Here is a 20740-nt window from a genome sequence, read left to right on the forward strand (position 1 = left end):
CCTCAGATCTGGAGCTGACCATCCTTTCAAGAATTTATCAAAATTCAATAGTCTACCAGGTAAAAAGGAAATCAAATGCATTATTATACACTGCCAGCACTAACACCCTGTGCCTCATGACTGCGACCACTACCATCCATCCCACCCCCCGAATCCAAACCTAAATTAAACATCAGCTCCTTTTTTCTTTTCCAGTATGAGAAAGTGTTGTGAAAAAAATCCCCATTCAGACTTCTCCTTGTCCTTATTCTAAGTGTCTGGCTCAGTACGGAATGGCTTCTCTGGTGCCCCAACGTAGGCAATCTACATTACTCCCTTCTCACATCCCTGCCCCCCGCTTAGATCCCTCCCCATCAGTGAAACGGAGTCAAAAATCACTTCTCTGGTATCTCCAATATCCAACAATTCTGTTCTACACCATGATGTTAAAGGATAAACTGTTCCAGTTGTGGCATAAAACTTCCTATCTTGAGCTGACCATCCTTTCACTAGTTTAACAATATTCATTAGTCTGCCATGTAAAAAGAAAATTAAATTCATTATTATACATTGCCAGCACTAACACCGCAAACTGTTCCTCATGACTGGGACCACCACCATCCATCCCACCTACCCCCAATACAAACATAAATTCACTTTTGGACTTGCAGTGTCTTCATCCACCCTTCTATTTGGAGTCTTATTCCTCATCTCTACTAGTCTACAATATCGTCTTATTAAGTTTCACTATCTTTTTAGGTTTATGAAGAGTCACTCACTTAAGATCTGGTTGCCCAAAATCAGTGGTGGCCATGGTGTGACTTGACATCACAATGCCTCAGCTGGACCATCCAGGAGGGCCGGGGGTAGGAGAAGATGCAGAAATCTCACACACTCTGGTTATAAAACAGAGACCTTCCTCTTAACTCCTAACATTTTTCCTAAACTGTCCTCTCTCTCTCTCATTTCCTGTAGTTCCATTAGAGTCCAGCATATGGCAGGGAGGTGGTGTTTCCTCTAAGAAAATTCCCATACTCCCCCGACATTTCAGTGGTCCATTCCACTATGTTCACTTGCTACAATTTCCTAGGATTTTGAGTGTTGTTTTAATGGATGTTTCATTTTAGAATAGTTCCACATTTACAGAAAAATTGTGAAGATAGTAACCATGTACACCATACTCAATTTCCCTTATTACTAATATATTACTCATGTATAGGTCAAAAGTAACATGAAGTGAATCATCAGTGAAACAGAGTAAAACCTCACTGCTCAAGTATCTCCAATATCCAACAATGCTGTTCTAGACCAAGTTGTTAAAGGAAAAACTGGACCAGTTGTGGCATGAAATTTCAGATATTGAGCTGACCATCCTTTCAAGAGTTTAACATTATTCAATAGTCTACAATGTAAAAGGAAATCAAATTCATTATTATACATTGCCAGCTCTAACACAACACCCAGTTCCTCATGACTGCGACCACCACCATCCATCCAACCCCGAATCTGAAGCTAAAATTAAAAATCAGCTTCTTTTTTCCTTGCCAGTATGCGAAAGTTTGGTGAAAAACATCCCCAATCAGACTTCTCGTTCTCCTGATCTAAGTCTCCGGCTCAGTATGGAATGGCTTGTCTTTTGCCCCAACTAAAGTAATCTACATTACTCCCTTCTCACATGCCTGCCCCCTCCTTAGATCCCTCCCCATCAGTGAAACAGAGTCAAACCTCACTTCTCAAGTATCTTCAATATCCAACAATGCTGTTCTAGACAATGATGTTAAAGGAAAAACTGTACAAGTTGTGGCATAAAATTCACATCTTGAGCTGACCTTCCTTTCCATAGTTTAACAATATTCAATAGTCTTCCATATAAAAAGGAAATCAAATTCTTTATTATACACTGCCATCACTAACACAACCCCCTGTTGCTCATTACTGCGATCTCCACCATCCATCCCACCTATCCCTAATACGAACATAAATTCACTTTTGGACTTACAGTTTCTTCATCCACCCTTCTGTTTGGACTCTTACTCCTTATCTCTACTAGTCTACAATATCGTCGTATTAAGTTTCACTATCTTGAGGCAACAGACACTACTGAAGGGGGCCTGGCCTCTATTTATACACTTTAGGTTAATGAGGAGCCACTCCCTTCAGCTCTGGTTGCCCAAATTCTGTGGTGGCCATGGTGTGGCTTGACATCACAAAGCTTCAGCTAGACCATCCAGGAGGCGCGGGGGTGGCAGAAGATGCAGAAATCTCACACACTCTGGTTATAAAACAGAGACCTTCCTCTTAACGCCTAATATTTTTCCCAAACTGTCCTCTCTCTCTCCAATTTCCTGTAGTTCCATTACAGTCCAGCATATGGCAGGGAGGTGGTGTTTCCTCTAAGACAATTCCCATACTCCCCCGTCATTTCAGTGGTCCATTCCACTAGGTTCAGTTAATATAATTTCCTATGATTTTGAGTGTTGTTTTAAGGACTCTTTTATTTTACAACAGTTCCAGATTTACAGAAAAATTGTGAAGATAAAAACCATGGACACCATACCCAATTTCCCTTATTACTGACATCTTACTTACGTTTGGGCAAATGTAACATGAAGTGAATCATCGGTGAAACAGAGTGAAACCTCAATCCTCTAGTATCTCCAATATCCAGCAGTGCTGTTCTAGACTAAGTTGTTAAAGGAAAAACTGGACCAGTTGCGGCATAAAACCTCAGATCTGGAGCTGACCATCCTTTCAAGAATTTATCAAAATTCAATAGTCTACCAGGTAAAAAGGAAATCAAATGCATTATTATACACTGCCAGCACTAACACCCTGTGCCTCATGACTGCGACCACTACCATCCATCCCACCCCCCGAATCCAAACCTAAATTAAACATCAGCTCCTTTTTTCTTTTCCAGTATGAGAAAGTGTTGTGAAAAAAATCCCCATTCAGACTTCTCCTTGTCCTTATTCTAAGTGTCTGGCTCAGTACGGAATGGCTTCTCTGGTGCCCCAACGTAGGCAATCTACATTACTCCCTTCTCACATCCCTGCCCCCCGCTTAGATCCCTCCCCATCAGTGAAACGGAGTCAAAAATCACTTCTCTGGTATCTCCAATATCCAACAATTCTGTTCTACACCATGATGTTAAAGGATAAACTGTTCCAGTTGTGGCATAAAACTTCCTATCTTGAGCTGACCATCCTTTCACTAGTTTAACAATATTCATTAGTCTGCCATGTAAAAAGAAAATTAAATTCATTATTATACATTGCCAGCACTAACACCGCAAACTGTTCCTCATGACTGGGACCACCACCATCCATCCCACCTACCCCCAATACAAACATAAATTCACTTTTGGACTTGCAGTGTCTTCATCCACCCTTCTATTTGGAGTCTTATTCCTCATCTCTACTAGTCTACAATATCGTCTTATTAAGTTTCGCTATCTTTTTAGGTTTATGAAGAGTCACTCACTTAAGATCTGGTTGCCCAAAATCAGTGGTGGCCATGGTGTGACTTGACATCACAATGCCTCAGCTGGACCATCCAGGAGGGCCGGGGGTAGGAGAAGATGCAGAAATCTCACACACTCTGGTTATAAAACAGAGACCTTCCTCTTAACTCCTAACATTTTTCCTAAACTGTCCTCTCTCTCTCTCATTTCCTGTAGTTCCATTAGAGTCCAGCATATGGCAGGGAGGTGGTGTTTCCTCTAAGAAAATTCCCATACTCCCCCGACATTTCAGTGGTCCATTCCACTATGTTCACTTGCTACAATTTCCTAGGATTTTGAGTGTTGTTTTAATGGATGTTTCATTTTAGAATAGTTCCACATTTACAGAAAAATTGTGAAGATAGTAACCATGTACACCATACTCAATTTCCCTTATTACTAATATATTACTCATGTATAGGTCAAAAGTAACATGAAGTGAATCATCAGTGAAACAGAGTAAAACCTCACTGCTCAAGTATCTCCAATATCCAACAATGCTGTTCTAGACCAAGTTGTTAAAGGAAAAACTGGACCAGTTGTGGCATGAAATTTCAGATATTGAGCTGACCATCCTTTCAAGAGTTTAACATTATTCAATAGTCTACAATGTAAAAGGAAATCAAATTCATTATTATACATTGCCAGCTCTAACACAACACCCAGTTCCTCATGACTGCGACCACCACCATCCATCCAACCCCGAATCTGAAGCTAAAATTAAAAATCAGCTTCTTTTTTCCTTGCCAGTATGCGAAAGTTTGGTGAAAAACATCCCCAATCAGACTTCTCGTTCTCCTGATCTAAGTCTCCGGCTCAGTATGGAATGGCTTGTCTTTTGCCCCAACTAAAGTAATCTACATTACTCCCTTCTCACATGCCTGCCCCCTCCTTAGATCCCTCCCCATCAGTGAAACAGAGTCAAACCTCACTTCTCAAGTATCTTCAATATCCAACAATGCTGTTCTAGACAATGATGTTAAAGGAAAAACTGTACAAGTTGTGGCATAAAATTCACATCTTGAGCTGACCTTCCTTTCCATAGTTTAACAATATTCAATAGTCTTCCATATAAAAAGGAAATCAAATTCTTTATTATACACTGCCATCACTAACACAACCCCCTGTTGCTCATTACTGCGATCTCCACCATCCATCCCACCTATCCCTAATACGAACATAAATTCACTTTTGGACTTACAGTTTCTTCATCCACCCTTCTGTTTGGACTCTTACTCCTTATCTCTACTAGTCTACAATATCGTCGTATTAAGTTTCACTATCTTGAGGCAACAGACACTACTGAAGGGGGCCTGGCCTCTATTTATACACTTTAGGTTAATGAGGAGCCACTCCCTTCAGCTCTGGTTGCCCAAATTCTGTGGTGGCCATGGTGTGGCTTGACATCACAAAGCTTCAGCTAGACCATCCAGGAGGCGCGGGGGTGGCAGAAGATGCAGAAATCTCACACACTCTGGTTATAAAACAGAGACCTTCCTCTTAACGCCTAATATTTTTCCCAAACTGTCCTCTCTCTCTCCAATTTCCTGTAGTTCCATTACAGTCCAGCATATGGCAGGGAGGTGGTGTTTCCTCTAAGACAATTCCCATACTCCCCCGTCATTTCAGTGGTCCATTCCACTAGGTTCAGTTAATATAATTTCCTATGATTTTGAGTGTTGTTTTAAGGACTCTTTTATTTTACAACAGTTCCAGATTTACAGAAAAATTGTGAAGATAAAAACCATGGACACCATACCCAATTTCCCTTATTACTGACATCTTACTTACGTTTGGGCAAATGTAACATGAAGTGAATCATCGGTGAAACAGAGTGAAACCTCAATCCTCTAGTATCTCCAATATCCAGCAGTGCTGTTCTAGACTAAGTTGTTAAAGGAAAAACTGGACCAGTTGCGGCATAAAACCTCAGATCTGGAGCTGACCATCCTTTCAAGAATTTATCAAAATTCAATAGTCTACCAGGTAAAAAGGAAATCAAATGCATTATTATACACTGCCAGCACTAACACCCTGTTCCTCATGACTGCGACCACTACCATCCATCCCACCCCCCGAATCCAAACCTAAATTAAACATCAGCTCCTTTTTTCTTTTCCAGTATGAGAAAGTGTTGTGAAAAAAATCCCCATTCAGACTTCTCCTTGTCCTTATTCTAAGTGTCTGGCTCAGTACGGAATGGCTTCTCTGGTGCCCCAACGTAGGCAATCTACATTACTCCCTTCTCACATCCCTGCCCCCCGCTTAGATCCCTCCCCATCAGTGAAACGGAGTCAAAAATCACTTCTCTAGTATCTCCAATATCCAACAATTCTGTTCTACACAATGATGTTAAAGGATAAACTGTTCCAGTTGTGGCATAAAACTTCCCATCTTGAGCTGACCATCCTTTCACTAGTTTAACAATATTCATTAGTCTGCCATGTAAAAAGAAAATCAAATTCTTTATTATACACTGCCAGCACTAACACCGCAAACTGTTCCTCATGACTGCGACCTGCAGCATCCATCCTACCTACCCCCAATACAAACATAAATTCACTTTTGGACTTGCAGTGTCTTCATCCACCCTTCTATTTGGAGTCTTATTCCTCATCTCTACTAGTCTACAATATCGTCTTATTAAGTTTCGCTATCTTTTTAGGGTTATGAAGAGTCACTCACTTAAGATCTGGTTGCCCAAAATCAGTGGTGGCAATAGTGTGACTTGACATCACAATGCCTCAGCTGGACCATCCAGGAGGGCCGGGGGTAGGAGAAGATGCAGAAATCTCACACACTCTGGTTATAAAACAGAGACCTTCCTCTTAACTCCTAACATTTTTCCTAAACTGTCCTCTCTCTCTCTCATTTCCTGTAGTTCCATTAGAGTCCAGCATATGGCAGGGAGGTGGTGTTTCCTCTAAGAAAATTCCCATACTCCCCCGACATTTCAGTGGTCCATTCCACTATGTTCACTTGCTACAATTTCCTAGGATTTTGAGTGTTGTTTTAATGGATGTTTCATTTTAGAATAGTTCCACATTTACAGAAAAATTGTGAAGATAGTAACCATGTACACCATACTCAATTTCCCTTATTACTAATATATTACTCATGTATAGGTCAAAAGTAACATGAAGTGAATCATCAGTGAAACAGAGTAAAACCTCACTGCTCAAGTATCTCCAATATCCAACAATGCTGTTCTAGACCAAGTTGTTAAAGGAAAAACTGGACCAGTTGTGGCATGAAACTTCAGATATTGAGCTGACCATCCTTTCAAGAGTTTAACATTATTCAATAGTCTACAATGTAAAAGGAAATCAAATTCATTATTATACATTGCCAGCTCTAACACAACACCCAGTTCCTCATGACTGCGACCACCACCATCCATCCAACCCCGAATCTAAAGCTAAAATTAAAAATCAGCTTCTTTTTTCCTTGCCAGTATGCGAAAGTTTTGTGAAAAACATCCCCAATCAGACTTCTCGTTCTCCTGATCTAAGTCTCCGGCTCAGTATGGAATGGCTTGTCTGTTGCCCCAACTAAAGTAATCTACATTACTCCCTTCTCACATGCCTGCCCCCTCCTTAGATCCCTCCCCATCAATGAAACAGAGTCAAACCTCACTTCTCAAGAATCTTCAATATCCAACAATGCTGTTCTAGACAATGATGTTAAAGGAAAAACTGTACAAGTTGTGGCATAAAATTCACATCTTGAGCTGACCTTCCTTTCCATAGTTTAACAATATTCAATAGTCTTCCATATAAAAAGGAAATCAAATTCTTTATTATACACTGCCATCACTAACACAACCCCCTGTTGCTCATTACTGCGATCTCCACCATCCATCCCACCTATCCCTAATACGAACATAAATTCACTTTTGGACTTACAGTTTCTTCATCCACCCTTCTGTTTGGACTCTTACTCCTTATCTCTACTAGTCTACAATATCGTCGTATTAAGTTTCACTATCTTGAGGCAACAGACACTACTGAAGGGGGCCTGGCCTCTATTTATACACTTTAGGTTAATGAGGAGCCACTCCCTTCAGCTCTGGTTGCCCAAATTCTGTGGTGGCCATGGTGTGGCTTGACATCACAAAGCTTCAGCTAGACCATCCAGGAGGCGCGGGGGTGGCAGAAGATGCAGAAATCTCACACACTCTGGTTATAAAACAGAGACCTTCCTCTTAACGCCTAATAGTTTTCCCAAACTGTCCTCTCTCTCTCCAATTTCCTGTAGTTCCATTACAGTCCAGCATATGGCAGGGAGGTGGTGTTTCCTCTAAGACAATTCCCATACTCCCCCGTCATTTCAGTGGTCCATTCCACTAGGTTCAGTTAATATAATTTCCTATGATTTTGAGTGTTGTTTTAAGGACTCTTTTATTTTACAACAGTTCCAGATTTACAGAAAAATTGTGAAGATAAAAACCATGGACACCATACCCAATTTCCCTTATTACTGACATCTTACTTACGTTTGGGCAAATGTAACATGAAGTGAATCATCGGTGAAACAGAGTGAAACCTCAATCCTCTAGTATCTCCAATATCCAGCAGTGCTGTTCTAGACTAAGTTGTTAAAGGAAAAACTGGACCAGTTGCGGCATAAAACCTCAGATCTGGAGCTGACCATCCTTTCAAGAATTTATCAAAATTCAATAGTCTACCAGGTAAAAAGGAAATCAAATGCATTATTATACACTGCCAGCACTAACACCCTGTGCCTCATGACTGCGACCACTACCATCCATCCCACCCCCCGAATCCAAACCTAAATTAAACATCAGCTCCTTTTTTCTTTTCCAGTATGAGAAAGTGTTGTGAAAAAAATCCCCATTCAGACTTCTCCTTGTCCTTATTCTAAGTGTCTGGCTCAGTACGGAATGGCTTCTCTGGTGCCCCAACGTAGGCAATCTACATTACTCCCTTCTCACATCCCTGCCCCCCGCTTAGATCCCTCCCCATCAGTGAAACGGAGTCAAAAATCACTTCTCTGGTATCTCCAATATCCAACAATTCTGTTCTACACCATGATGTTAAAGGATAAACTGTTCCAGTTGTGGCATAAAACTTCCTATCTTGAGCTGACCATCCTTTCACTAGTTTAACAATATTCATTAGTCTGCCATGTAAAAAGAAAATTAAATTCATTATTATACATTGCCAGCACTAACACCGCAAACTGTTCCTCATGACTGGGACCACCACCATCCATCCCACCTACCCCCAATACAAACATAAATTCACTTTTGGACTTGCAGTGTCTTCATCCACCCTTCTATTTGGAGTCTTATTCCTCATCTCTACTAGTCTACAATATCGTCTTATTAAGTTTCACTATCTTTTTAGGTTTATGAAGAGTCACTCACTTAAGATCTGGTTGCCCAAAATCAGTGGTGGCCATGGTGTGACTTGACATCACAATGCCTCAGCTGGACCATCCAGGAGGGCCGGGGGTAGGAGAAGATGCAGAAATCTCACACACTCTGGTTATAAAACAGAGACCTTCCTCTTAACTCCTAACATTTTTCCTAAACTGTCCTCTCTCTCTCTCATTTCCTGTAGTTCCATTAGAGTCCAGCATATGGCAGGGAGGTGGTGTTTCCTCTAAGAAAATTCCCATACTCCCCCGACATTTCAGTGGTCCATTCCACTATGTTCACTTGCTACAATTTCCTAGGATTTTGAGTGTTGTTTTAATGGATGTTTCATTTTAGAATAGTTCCACATTTACAGAACAATTGTGAAGATAGTAACCATGTACACCATACTCAATTTCCCTTATTACTAATATATTACTCATGTATAGGTCAAAAGTAACATGAAGTGAATCATCAGTGAAACAGAGTAAAACCTCACTGCTCAAGTATCTCCAATATCCAACAATGCTGTTCTAGACCAAGTTGTTAAAGGAAAAACTGGACCAGTTGTGGCATGAAACTTCAGATATTGAGCTGACCATCCTTTCAAGAGTTTAACATTATTCAATAGTCTACCATGCAAAAGGAAATCAAATTCATTATTATACATTGCCAGCTCTAACACAACACCCAGTTCCTCATGACTGCGACCACCACCATCCATCCAACCCCCGAATCTAAAGCTAAAATTAAAAATCAGCTTCTTTTTTCCTCGCCAGTATGCGAAAGTTTTGTGAAAAACATCCCCAATCAGACTTCTCGTTCTCCTGATCTAAGTCTCCGGCTCAGTATGGAATGGCTTGTCTGTTGCCCCAACTAAAGTAATCTACATTACTCCCTTCTCACATGCCTGCCCCCTCCTTAGATCCCTCCCCATCAATGAAACAGAGTCAAACCTCACTTCTCAAGTATCTTCAATATCCAACAATGCTGTTCTAGACAATGATGTTAAAGGAAAAACTGTACAAGTTGTGGCATAAAATTCACATCTTGAGCTGACCTTCCTTTCCATAGTTTAACAATATTCAATAGTCTTCCATATAAAAAGGAAATCAAATTCTTTATTATACACTGCCATCACTAACACAACCCCCTGTTGCTCATTACTGCGATCTCCACCATCCATCCCACCTATCCCTAATACGAACATAAATTCACTTTTGGACTTACAGTTTCTTCATCCACCCTTCTGTTTGGACTCTTACTCCTTATCTCTACTAGTCTACAATATCGTCGTATTAAGTTTCACTATCTTGAGGCAACAGACACTACTGAAGGGGGCCTGGCCTCTATTTATACACTTTAGGTTAATGAGGAGCCACTCCCTTCAGCTCTGGTTGCCCAAATTCTGTGGTGGCCATGGTGTGGCTTGACATCACAAAGCTTCAGCTAGACCATCCAGGAGGCGCGGGGGTGGCAGAAGATGCAGAAATCTCACACACTCTGGTTATAAAACAGAGACCTTCCTCTTAACGCCTAATATTTTTCCCAAACTGTCCTCTCTCTCTCCAATTTCCTGTAGTTCCATTACAGTCCAGCATATGGCAGGGAGGTGGTGTTTCCTCTAAGACAATTCCCATACTCCCCCGTCATTTCAGTGGTCCATTCCACTAGGTTCAGTTAATATAATTTCCTATGATTTTGAGTGTTGTTTTAAGGACTCTTTTATTTTACAACAGTTCCAGATTTACAGAAAAATTGTGAAGATAAAAACCATGGACACCATACCCAATTTCCCTTATTACTGACATCTTACTTACGTTTGGGCAAATGTAACATGAAGTGAATCATCGGTGAAACAGAGTGAAACCTCAATCCTCTAGTATCTCCAATATCCAGCAGTGCTGTTCTAGACTAAGTTGTTAAAGGAAAAACTGGACCAGTTGCGGCATAAAACCTCAGATCTGGAGCTGACCATCCTTTCAAGAATTTATCAAAATTCAATAGTCTACCAGGTAAAAAGGAAATCAAATGCATTATTATACACTGCCAGCACTAACACCCTGTGCCTCATGACTGCGACCACTACCATCCATCCCACCCCCCGAATCCAAACCTAAATTAAACATCAGCTCCTTTTTTCTTTTCCAGTATGAGAAAGTGTTGTGAAAAAAATCCCCATTCAGACTTCTCCTTGTCCTTATTCTAAGTGTCTGGCTCAGTACGGAATGGCTTCTCTGGTGCCCCAACGTAGGCAATCTACATTACTCCCTTCTCACATCCCTGCCCCCCGCTTAGATCCCTCCCCATCAGTGAAACGGAGTCAAAAATCACTTCTCTGGTATCTCCAATATCCAACAATTCTGTTCTACACCATGATGTTAAAGGATAAACTGTTCCAGTTGTGGCATAAAACTTCCTATCTTGAGCTGACCATCCTTTCACTAGTTTAACAATATTCATTAGTCTGCCATGTAAAAAGAAAATTAAATTCATTATTATACATTGCCAGCACTAACACCGCAAACTGTTCCTCATGACTGGGACCACCACCATCCATCCCACCTACCCCCAATACAAACATAAATTCACTTTTGGACTTGCAGTGTCTTCATCCACCCTTCTATTTGGAGTCTTATTCCTCATCTCTACTAGTCTACAATATCGTCTTATTAAGTTTCACTATCTTTTTAGGTTTATGAAGAGTCACTCACTTAAGATCTGGTTGCCCAAAATCAGTGGTGGCCATGGTGTGACTTGACATCACAATGCCTCAGCTGGACCATCCAGGAGGGCCGGGGGTAGGAGAAGATGCAGAAATCTCACACACTCTGGTTATAAAACAGAGACCTTCCTCTTAACTCCTAACATTTTTCCTAAACTGTCCTCTCTCTCTCTCATTTCCTGTAGTTCCATTAGAGTCCAGCATATGGCAGGGAGGTGGTGTTTCCTCTAAGAAAATTCCCATACTCCCCCGACATTTCAGTGGTCCATTCCACTATGTTCACTTGCTACAATTTCCTAGGATTTTGAGTGTTGTTTTAATGGATGTTTCATTTTAGAATAGTTCCACATTTACAGAACAATTGTGAAGATAGTAACCATGTACACCATACTCAATTTCCCTTATTACTAATATATTACTCATGTATAGGTCAAAAGTAACATGAAGTGAATCATCAGTGAAACAGAGTAAAACCTCACTGCTCAAGTATCTCCAATATCCAACAATGCTGTTCTAGACCAAGTTGTTAAAGGAAAAACTGGACCAGTTGTGGCATGAAACTTCAGATATTGAGCTGACCATCCTTTCAAGAGTTTAACATTATTCAATAGTCTACCATGCAAAAGGAAATCAAATTCATTATTATACATTGCCAGCTCTAACACAACACCCAGTTCCTCATGACTGCGACCACCACCATCCATCCAACCCCCGAATCTAAAGCTAAAATTAAAAATCAGCTTCTTTTTTCCTCGCCAGTATGCGAAAGTTTTGTGAAAAACATCCCCAATCAGACTTCTCGTTCTCCTGATCTAAGTCTCCGGCTCAGTATGGAATGGCTTGTCTGTTGCACCAACTAAAGTAATCTACATTACTCCCTTCTCACATGCCTGCCCCCTCCTTAGATCCCTCCCCATCAGTGAAACAGAGTCAAACCTGACTTCTCTAGTATCTCCAATATCCAACAATGCTGTTCTAGACAATGATGTTAAAGGAAAAACTGTACAAGTTGTGGCATAAAATTCACATCTTGAGCTGACCTTCCTTTCCATAGTTTAACAATGTTCAATAGTCTTCCATATAAAAAGGAAATCAAATTCTTTATTATACACTGCCATCACTAACACAACCCCCTGTTGCTCATTACTGCGAACTCCACCATCCATCCCACCTATCCCTAATACGAACATAAATTCACTTTTGGACTTACAGTTTCTTCATCCACCCTTCTGTTTGGAGTCTTACTCCTTATCTCTACTAGTCTACAATATCGTCGTATTAAGTTTCACTATCTTGAGGCAACAGACACTACTGAAGGGGGCCTGGCCTCTATTTATACACTTTAGGTTAATGAGGAGCCACTCCCTTCAGCTCTGGTTGTCCAAATTCTGTGGTGGCCATGGTGTGGCTTGACATCACAAAGCTTCAGCTAGACCATCCAGGAGGGGCGGGGGTGGCAGAAGATGCAGAAATCTCACACACTCTGGTTATAAAACAGAGACCTTCCTCTTAACGCCTAATATTTTTCCCAAACTGTCCTCTCTCTCTCTCATTTCCTGTAGTTCCATTACAGTCCAGCATATGGCAGGGAGGTGGTGTTTCCTCTAAGACAATTCCCATACTCCCCCGTCATTGCAGTGGTCCATTCCACTAGGTTCAGTTAATATAATTTCCTATGATTTTGAGTGTTGTTTTAAGGACTCTTTTATTTTACAACAGTTCCAGATTTACAGAACAATTGTGAAGATAAAATCCATGTACACCATAGCCAATTTCCCTTATTACTGACATCTTACTTATGTTTGGGCAAATGTAACATGAAGTGAATCATCGGTGAAACAGAGTGAAACCTCAATCCTCTAGTATCTCCAATATCCAGCAGTGCTGTTCTAGACTAAGTTGTGAAAGGAAAAACTGGACCAGCTGCGGCATAAAACCTCAGATCTGGAGCTGACCATCCTTTCAAGAACTTATCAAAATTCAATAGTCTACCAGGTAAAAAGGAAATCAAATGCATTATTATAAACTGCCAACACTAACACAACACCCTGTGCCTCATGACTGCGACCACTACCATCCATCCCACCCCCCGAATCCAAACCTAAATTAAACATCAGCTCCTTTTTTCTTTTCCAGTATGAGAAAGTGTTGTGAAAAAAATCCCCATTCAGACTTCTCCTTGTCCTTATTCTAAGTGTCTGGCTCAGTACGGAATGGCTTCTCTGGTGCCCCAACGTAGGCAATCTACATTACTCCCTTCTCACATCCCTGCCCCCCGCTTAGATCCCTCCCCATCAGTGAAACGGAGTCAAAAATCACTTCTCTAGTATCTCCAATATCCAACAATTCTGTTCTACACCATGATGTTAAAGGATAAACTGTTCCAGTTGTGGCATAAAACTTCCTATCTTGAGCTGACCATCCTTTCACTAGTTTAACAATATTCATTAGTCTGCCATGTAAAAAGAAAATTAAATTCATTATTATACATTGCCAGCACTAACACCGCAAACTGTTCCTCATGACTGGGACCACCACCATCCATCCCACCTACCCCCAATACAAACATAAATTCACTTTTGGACTTGCAGTGTCTTCATCCACCCTTCTATTTGGAGTCTTATTCCTCATCTCTACTAGTCTACAATATCGTCTTATTAAGTTTCACTATCTTTTTAGGTTTATGAAGAGTCACTCACTTAAGATCTGGTTGCCCAAAATCAGTGGTGGCCATGGTGTGACTTGACATCACAATGCCTCAGCTGGACCATCCAGGAGGGCCGGGGGTAGGAGAAGATGCAGAAATCTCACACACTCTGGTTATAAAACAGAGACCTTCCTCTTAACTCCTAACATTTTTCCTAAACTGTCCTCTCTCTCTCTCATTTCCTGTAGTTCCATTAGAGTCCAGCATATGGCAGGGAGGTGGTGTTTCCTCTAAGAAAATTCCCATACTCCCCCGACATTTCAGTGGTCCATTCCACTATGTTCACTTGCTACAATTTCCTAGGATTTTGAGTGTTGTTTTAATGGATGTTTCATTTTAGAATAGTTCCACATTTACAGAACAATTGTGAAGATAGTAACCATGTACACCATACTCAATTTCCCTTATTACTAATATATTACTCATGTATAGGTCAAAAGTAACATGAAGTGAATCATCAGTGAAACAGAGTAAAACCTCACTGCTCAAGTATCTCCAATATCCAACAATGCTGTTCTAGACCAAGTTGTTAAAGGAAAAACTGGACCAGTTGTGGCATGAAACTTCAGATATTGAGCTGACCATCCTTTCAAGAGTTTAACATTATTCAATAGTCTACCATGCAAAAGGAAATCAAATTCATTATTATACATTGCCAGCTCTAACACAACACCCAGTTCCTCATGACTGCGACCACCACCATCCATCCAACCCCCGAATCTAAAGCTAAAATTAAAAATCAGCTTCTTTTTTCCTCGCCAGTATGCGAAAGTTTTGTGAAAAACATCCCCAATCAGACTTCTCGTTCTCCTGATCTAAGTCTCCGGCTCAGTATGGAATGGCTTGTCTGTTGCACCAACTAAAGTAATCTACATTACTCCCTTCTCACATGCCTGCCCCCTCCTTAGATCCCTCCCCATCAGTGAAACAGAGTCAAACCTGACTTCTCTAGTATCTCCAATATCCAACAATGCTGTTCTAGACAATGATGTTAAAGGAAAAACTGTACAAGTTGTGGCATAAAATTCACATCTTGAGCTGACCTTCCTTTCCATAGTTTAACAATGTTCAATAGTCTTCCATATAAAAAGGAAATCAAATTCTTTATTATACACTGCCATCACTAACACAACCCCCTGTTGCTCATTACTGCGAACTCCACCATCCATCCCACCTATCCCTAATACGAACATAAATTCACTTTTGGACTTACAGTTTCTTCATCCACCCTTCTGTTTGGAGTCTTACTCCTTATCTCTACTAGTCTACAATATCGTCGTATTAAGTTTCACTATCTTGAGGCAACAGACACTACTGAAGGGGGCCTGGCCTCTATTTATACACTTTAGGTTAATGAGGAGCCACTCCCTTCAGCTCTGGTTGTCCAAATTCTGTGGTGGCCATGGTGTGGCTTGACATCACAAAGCTTCAGCTAGACCATCCAGGAGGGGCGGGGGTGGCAGAAGATGCAGAAATCTCACACACTCTGGTTATAAAACAGAGACCTTCCTCTTAACGCCTAATATTTTTCCCAAACTGTCCTCTCTCTCTCTCATTTCCTGTAGTTCCATTACAGTCCAGCATATGGCAGGGAGGTGGTGTTTCCTCTAAGACAATTCCCATACTCCCCCGTCATTGCAGTGGTCCATTCCACTAGGTTCAGTTAATATAATTTCCTATGATTTTGAGTGTTGTTTTAAGGACTCTTTTATTTTACAACAGTTCCAGATTTACAGAACAATTGTGAAGATAAAATCCATGTACACCATAGCCAATTTCCCTTATTACTGACATCTTACTTATGTTTGGGCAAATGTAACATGAAGTGAATCATCGGTGAAACAGAGTGAAACCTCAATCCTCTAGTATCTCCAATATCCAGCAGTGCTGTTCTAGACTAAGTTGTGAAAGGAAAAACTGGACCAGCTGCGGCATAAAACCTCAGATCTGGAGCTGACCATCCTTTCAAGAACTTATCAAAATTCAATAGTCTACCAGGTAAAAAGGAAATCAAATGCATTATTATAAACTGCCAACACTAACACAACACCCTGTGCCTCATGACTGCGACCACTACCATCCATCCCACCCCCCGAATCCAAACCTAAATTAAACATCAGCTCCTTTTTTCTTTTCCAGTATGAGAAAGTGTTGTGAAAAAAATCCCCATTCAGACTTCTCCTTGTCCTTATTCTAAGTGTCTGGCTCAGTACGGAATGGCTTCTCTGGTGCCCCAACGTAGGCAATCTACATTACTCCCTTCTCACATCCCTGCCCCCCGCTTAGATCCCTCCCCATCAGTGAAACGGAGTCAAAAATCACTTCTCTAGTATCTCCAATATCCAACAATTCTGTTCTACACCATGATGTTAAAGGATAAACTGTTCCAGTTGTGGCATAAAACTTCCTATCTTGAGCTGACCATCCTTTCACTAGTTTAACAATATTCATTAGTCTGCCATGTAAAAAGAAAATTAAATTCATTATTATACATTGCCAGCACTAACACCGCAAACTGTTCCTCATGACTGGGACCACCACCATCCATCCCACCTACCCCCAATACAAACATAAATTCACTTTTGGACTTGCAGTGTCTTCATCCACCCTTCTATTTGGAGTCTTATTCCTCATCTCTACTAGTCTACAATATCGTCTTATTAAGTTTCACTATCTTTTTAGGTTTATGAAGAGTCACTCACTTAAGATCTGGTTGCCCAAAATCAGTGGTGGCCATGGTGTGACTTGACATCACAATGCCTCAGCTGGACCATCCAGGAGGGCCGGGGGTAGGAGAAGATGCAGAAATCTCACACACTCTGGTTATAAAACAGAGACCTTCCTCTTAACTCCTAACATTTTTCCTAAACTGTCCTCTCTCTCTCTCATTTCCTGTAGTTCCATTAGAGTCCAGCATATGGCAGGGAGGTGGTGTTTCCTCTAAGAAAATTCCCATACTCCCCCGACATTTCAGTGGTCCATTCCACTATGTTCACTTGCTACAATTTCCTAGGATTTTGAGTGTTGTTTTAATGGATGTTTCATTTTAGAATAGTTCCACATTTACAGAACAATTGTGAAGATAGTAACCATGTACACCATACTCAATTTCCCTTATTACTAATATATTACTCATGTATAGGTCAAAAGTAACATGAAGTGAATCATCAGTGAAACAGAGTAAAACCTCACTGCTCAAGTATCTCCAATATCCAACAATGCTGTTCTAGACCAAGTTGTTAAAGGAAAAACTGGACCAGTTGTGGCATGAAACTTCAGATATTGAGCTGACCATCCTTTCAAGAGTTTAACATTATTCAATAGTCTACCATGCAAAAGGAAATCAAATTCATTATTATACATTGCCAGCTCTAACACAACACCCAGTTCCTCATGACTGCGACCACCACCATCCATCCAACCCCCGAATCTAAAGCTAAAATTAAAAATCAGCTTCTTTTTTCCTCGCCAGTATGCGAAAGTTTTGTGAAAAACATCCCCAATCAGACTTCTCGTTCTCCTGATCTAAGTCTCCGGCTCAGTATGGAATGGCTTGTCTGTTGCACCAACTAAAGTAATCTACATTACTCCCTTCTCACATGCCTGCCCCCTCCTTAGATCCCTCCCCATCAGTGAAACAGAGTCAAACCTGACTTCTCTAGTATCTCCAATATCCAACAATGCTGTTCTAGACAATGATGTTAAAGGAAAAACTGTACAAGTTGTGGCATAAAATTCACATCTTGAGCTGACCTTCCTTTCCATAGTTTAACAATATTCAATAGTCTTCCATATAAAAAGGAAATCAAATTCTTTATTATACACTGCCATCACTAACACAACCCCCTGTTGCTCATTACTGCGATCTCCACCATCCATCCCACCTATCCCTAATACGAACATAAATTCACTTTTGGACTTACAGTTTCTTCATCCACCCTTCTGTTTGGACTCTTACTCCTTATCTCTACTAGTCTACAATATCGTCGTATTAAGTTTCACTATCTTGAGGCAACAGACACTACTGAAGGGGGCCTGGCCTCTATTTATACACTTTAGGTTAATGAGGAGCCACTCCCTTCAGCTCTGGTTGCCCAAATTCTGTGGTGGCCATGGTGTGGCTTGACATCACAAAGCTTCAGCTAGACCATCCAGGAGGCGCGGGGGTGGCAGAAGATGCAGAAATCTCACACAATCTGGTTATAAAACAGAGACCTTCCTCTTAACGCCTAATATTTTTCCCAAACTGTCCTCTCTCTCTCCAATTTCCTGTAGTTCCATTACAGTCCAGCATATGGCAGGGAGGTGGTGTTTCCTCTAAGACAATTCCCATACTCCCCCGTCATTTCAGTGGTCCATTCCACTAGGTTCAGTTAATATAATTTCCTATGATTTTGAGTGTTGTTTTAAGGACTCTTTTATTTTACAACAGTTCCAGATTTACAGAAAAATTGTGAAGATAAAAACCATGGACACCATACCCAATTTCCCTTATTACTGACATCTTACTTACGTTTGGGCAAATGTAACATGAAGTGAATCATCGGTGAAACAGAGTGAAACCTCAATCCTCTAGTATCTCCAATATCCAGCAGTGCTGTTCTAGACTAAGTTGTTAAAGGAAAAACTGGACCAGTTGCGGCATAAAACCTCAGATCTGGAGCTGACCATCCTTTCAAGAATTTATCAAAATTCAATAGTCTACCAGGTAAAAAGGAAATCAAATGCATTATTATACACTGCCAGCACTAACACCCTGTGCCTCATGACTGCGACCACTACCATCCATCCCACCCCCCGAATCCAAACCTAAATTAAACATCAGCTCCTTTTTTCTTTTCCAGTATGAGAAAGTGTTGTGAAAAAAATCCCCATTCAGACTTCTCCTTGTCCTTATTCTAAGTGTCTGGCTCAGTACGGAATGGCTTCTCTGGTGCCCCAACGTAGGCAATCTACATTACTCCCTTCTCACATCCCTGCCCCCCGCTTAGATCCCTCCCCATCAGTGAAACGGAGTCAAAAATCACTTCTCTGGTATCTCCAATATCCAACAATTCTGTTCTACACCATGATGTTAAAGGATAAACTGTTCCAGTTGTGGCATAAAACTTCCTATCTTGAGCTGACCATCCTTTCACTAGTTTAACAATATTCATTAGTCTGCCATGTAAAAAGAAAATTAAATTCATTATTATACATTGCCAGCACTAACACCGCAAACTGTTCCTCATGACTGGGACCACCACCATCCATCCCACCTACCCCCAATACAAACATAAATTCACTTTTGGACTTGCAGTGTCTTCATCCACCCTTCTATTTGGAGTCTTATTCCTCATCTCTACTAGTCTACAATATCGTCTTATTAAGTTTCACTATCTTTTTAGGTTTATGAAGAGTCACTCACTTAAGATCTGGTTGCCCAAAATCAGTGGTGGCCATGGTGTGACTTGACATCACAATGCCTCAGCTGGACCATCCAGGAGGGCCGGGGGTAGGAGAAGATGCAGAAATCTCACACACTCTGGTTATAAAACAGAGACCTTCCTCTTAACTCCTAACATTTTTCCTAAACTGTCCTCTCTCTCTCTCATTTCCTGTAGTTCCATTAGAGTCCAGCATATGGCAGGGAGGTGGTGTTTCCTCTAAGAAAATTCCCATACTCCCCCGACATTTCAGTGGTCCATTCCACTATGTTCACTTGCTACAATTTCCTAGGATTTTGAGTGTTGTTTTAATGGATGTTTCATTTTAGAATAGTTCCACATTTACAGAACAATTGTGAAGATAGTAACCATGTACACCATACTCAATTTCCCTTATTACTAATATATTACTCATGTATAGGTCAAAAGTAACATGAAGTGAATCATCAGTGAAACAGAGTAAAACCTCACTGCTCAAGTATCTCCAATATCCAACAATGCTGTTCTAGACCAAGTTGTTAAAGGAAAAACTGGACCAGTTGTGGCATGAAACTTCAGATATTGAGCTGACCATCCTTTCAAGAGTTTAACATTATTCAATAGTCTACCATGCAAAAGGAAATCAAATTCATTATTATACATTGCCAGCTCTAACACAACACCCAGTTCCTCATGACTGCGACCACCACCATCCATCCAACCCCCGAATCTAAAGCTAAAATTAAAAATCAGCTTCTTTTTTCCTCGCCAGTATGCGAAAGTTTTGTGAAAAACATCCCCAATCAGACTTCTCGTTCTCCTGATCTAAGTCTCCGGCTCAGTATGGAATGGCTTGTCTGTTGCCCCAACTAAAGTAATCTACATTACTCCCTTCTCACATGCCTGCCCCCTCCTTAGATCCCTCCCCATCAATGAAACAGAGTCAAACCTCACTTCTCAAGTATTTTCAATATCCAACAATGCTGTTCTAGACAATGATGTTAAAGGAAAAACTGTACAAGTTGTGGCATAAAATTCACAT

This window comes from Myotis nattereri, assembly GCF_964212035.1.
Source record: "Myotis nattereri genome assembly, chromosome: 10".
Classification (NCBI taxonomy): domain Eukaryota; kingdom Metazoa; phylum Chordata; class Mammalia; order Chiroptera; family Vespertilionidae; genus Myotis; species Myotis nattereri.